This window comes from Alosa alosa, chromosome 7, assembly GCF_017589495.1.
Source record: "Alosa alosa isolate M-15738 ecotype Scorff River chromosome 7, AALO_Geno_1.1, whole genome shotgun sequence".
Taxonomy (NCBI): domain Eukaryota; kingdom Metazoa; phylum Chordata; class Actinopteri; order Clupeiformes; family Clupeidae; genus Alosa; species Alosa alosa.
Window position 1 is genome coordinate 4,432,684 of NC_063195.1, and position 3,979 is coordinate 4,436,662.

At 43.0% G+C, this 3,979-nt stretch overlaps 1 pseudogene; it reads left to right on the top strand.

Moving 5' to 3' along the window:
• Positions 1-1,278: 1,278 nt before the first annotated feature.
• LOC125297684 overlaps positions 1,279-3,979 on the top strand; it is a 7,601-nt pseudogene continuing 4,900 nt past the window's right edge.

The following is a 3,979-nucleotide window of genomic DNA, read 5'->3' on the forward strand; positions in this document are numbered from 1 at the left end:
ATCTCCCAGGCTTTGCCCTCCCGAACTTTTTTTGTTATTTCTCTTATAAACTCCCAGAATATTGCATGACCATCAAACTTAATTTGATTTGAGTTTTACCAATTGGTGTTATCCACTGGAAGACACCTGAAAAACAAAGCATTGGTCATAAACCGACAAGACTTCTTAGCTGGATACAGTATGTTCGCATTTAATTTAACCCTTGACGAGGAGTGTGGGCAGCATCTGTCATTAATAAAGTCAGGCAATATCCGGCAGTGTAATCACTTTGCCGTACTTGAATGCCACGTTGTGATTCTGATCACTTTTCACCTCTATGGTAATGTCATCAATGTGTGATTTAGACACACGTGCGTAGTGTGGTTTGTCGTAGCCGATTGTGACTATATTTTTTGTTCCCCCATTATTTCTACACATCGCAGGAGGGGTACATAATAGTCGCCTACAACTTGGTGGTCTATAATGTCTGTATAGACAAACAACGCATATTCACCGCCATACAAATCAGCAATGTGGGGGGCGTATCTACCGACGCTTCCGGGAGGTACCACAAATGGAACCATTTCTTCAAAACCTAGAATCCTGGCTAGCTTCCCACGGAATGTTAACGAAACACCACTTTCGGATGATGTCACACGGACTTTGTGAAGTAGTTCATCATAGGTAAACTGTATATGGGACCCTATTCTATTGATTTCTTCTATGATATCAGCAATGCTATTGTAAAATGCTTCACGAAGTTCACCAACAATAAGGATGTTAGTAGCTGTATCGGTAATTGTAAATTTTGAATGTTTTTTCTGAAATGGCACCCATGTTTTGGGATACATAAACTCGATTAAAGCGACGTCCCAGGCCCCCCTTAGTGTTAGTGTTTTTGCCAGTTTAGTTCTGTAGCTGGATATTCTATTGTCGGGGTAGATATCACGACACGCATTGCTTGGTAAAGTCACATAAAAACCTTCGTCCTCCATGATGTCGCTGATGTGAATAAGGATACGTAAGTTGTGCTGTGATTTAAAAAGCATTTTTTAAGCATCAACCACATCTTTTGCGGGGACCCATGAGTTAAATTTTGATGGCCAACCTAACCATTTCACCAATACCATACGCGTCCTACCCACTCTTTTGCTTTCCAAAATCTTTTCCACTTTGAATGCCTTATCCCTGTTTATGAGGATTTTTTGCAACTCCTCTTCATAAAAGGTCCCTTCTAACATGTCTCCATCATAGTCTTTCAACCTATAAACAGGAGGGTTTCGATGTACACACTCCGCTATGGTGAAAAACTCCCGTGTGTAGTTTTCCTCATAACCCTTTGTGAATGCACCTCTGACCTTAGATACCCTAACAAGATCTCCTATTTTGAATTTGAATACAGATTTTTTGGCGGCAGTAGTCTTGCCACCATACAGGTTTTTAAACGCGACGTTTTCGTTTTCTTTTGTCACATCCACAGGTCTCATTTTGATACTACGATGATAGCTGTTATTATAAGACGACACCATATCAGGTAAGATGTCACAGTAGCGTTTAGAGTTGGCAGCTGTCAGATAACGCCACATTCTTGATTTAATAGTTCTGTTGAATCGTTCCACGACACAGGCTTTTAATTCGCTTCCCGTGGCAAAATGATGGATGTTGTTTCTACTCATTACTCTCTGAAAATGGTGATTAAAAAATTCCTTCCCGCGGTCAGTCTGCAACTTTTCGGGTATACGACCCTCTTCTATGATTGATTCAAAAGTCGCTGCTACCTCCCTCCCTGTTTTGCTTTTCAAAATACGCGCCCATGCATATTTGCTAAAGACATCAATACAAGTCAGCATATATTTAGCATTGTCATTCTCTTTGGAGTACATGGACATGTCAACCAGATCCGCTTGGAATTGTTTGTCGATACCATACACAATTACTCTATTCCGTCTGTAGTTGACACGTACAGGTTTATGAAGTGTGTAAGCATCCTCTCCTGACAACCATTCGGTGACATCCTTATCGCGCAGATGCACCCCTGTATTTTTAAAGACAGCTTCTTTTAACCTAGTTTTACCACCATAAGAACCCTCACTTGAAGGTGTGTAGTAGGTTGTACAAGGATACAAGGAAGTTTATTGTCACATGCATATAGTTACTGGAAGTAAGAAATGCAGTGAAATGATGTCTGGTGTCAGCCTATTTGTGCATTAATGGGGGTAAAGAGTGCAGTAGAAGAGGGTTTAGTAGATTAAATGGCAAGGGCTGCATAAAAAAAAGGTGGGGGAGGATTGGGATTGGGTGGGGGCACCAACAAGGAGCACCCAAGAGCAACAGGGGCAAGGAAAAACTCCCTTACCAAGGAAGAAACCTTGGGCAGATCCACGGCTCAAGGGGCTAACCCAACTGCCAGGGTCTTGGTGTGTGTGTTGGGGGATGACAGGGGAGATGGGATAGTGTGCTGTGTATGTGGGGGAGAGGGCAGTGTGCAATATGTGTGTTGGGAAGCTTCCTCATGAGACAATGTGCTGTGTATTGGGGGGCAGTGTGCTGTAAAGTATGTTGGGGATGTGTGTTGGAGAAGCTTCCTGATGAAATAATGTGCTGTGTATGTAGGGGGCAGGGACTTACTATTGCAAGCAGAGTACTGTATGTATGATGTATGTGAGTGATGACCGTGAAGATGTGTGTGTGGGAGGGAGGGGAGTGGAGCAGTGACTATGTGTGTGTGTGTGGGTAGGTGGGGGCAGTGTGCTGTAAGTATGTAGAGGATGTGTGTTGGAGAAGATCCTGAAGACAATGTGCTGTGTATGTGGGGGGGGCAGTGTGCAGCAAGTATGTAGAGGAGGCTTACTGTAGCAAGCAGTGTGTTGTATGTATGTGAAGTGATGACAGTGATGATGTAAGTGTGTGTGTGGGGGTGGGGGTTGGGGGGCAGAAAGGCTAGGCAATCAAGGACATGGGTAGATGGAGGAGAAATCAAAAATAATAAATAAAAGTTCTATGGAGATGTGCAAAAGTTGGAGAAAGTCAGATATATGTGTGTGTGTGTGTGTGTGTTTTTTGTGTGTGTGATGAAATAAGAAAATAAATAAAAGGTCTGTAGCATAGGGAGAGGGATGTAAAAGTGCTAAAAGTCTTGTAGGTGTGTGTGTGTGTGTGTGTGGGGGGGGGGGGGTCATGAGTGCTGAGTAGTGAATGAGTGCAAAGTCAGTATAGTGTGAGTTCAGAGTTGGGAAAATGGCCTGGGGAATGAGGAGTTCAGAATGAGTCTCTCAGTTCTGGCTTTGTGACTACATAGGCGTCTTCTTGATTTCAGCGGTAGGAATAATCCATTGTTAGGATGAGAAGAGTCCTTCAGAATCTTTTGGGCTCTTAGGAGTACTCTTCTGGAATAGATATCTTGTAGAGCAGGGAGTTGAGTTCTTATAGTACGTTCAGCTGAGCGCACTACTCTCTGCAGAGTACTACAATCTCTAACTGTGGAGTTCCCATACCAGGTGATGATGCTACCAGTTAGAACACTCTCAACCGCTGAAGTGTAGAAGGCCTTCATGATGGATGTAGAAACTTTGAATTTCCTTAGCTGACGAAGGAAGTAGAGTCATTGTCTGGACTTTTTCAGAACATATTGAGTGTTAACAGTCCATGTTAAGTCTTCAGTAATGTGGACACCAAGGTATTTAAAACTTGTGACTCTCTCTACAGGTTGCCCGCTGATCATTAGTGGGGTGTAACTGTAGTTCTGCTGCTGCCTTCTGTAATCCACTACCATTTCCTTGGTTTTATTGATATTCAGTGTCAAGCTGTTAGATTGACACCACTGTGCCACCTCATCAACCTGATCCAAGTACAGCTGTTCATTGTTGTTACTAATCAGGCCCAAGATCACTGTGTCATCTGCAAACTTGATGATGGAGGTATGACTACTGTTGGCTTTGCAGTCATGTGTGTATATGTTGTACAGCAGTGGACTCAAAACACAGCCTTGGGAAGCACCAGT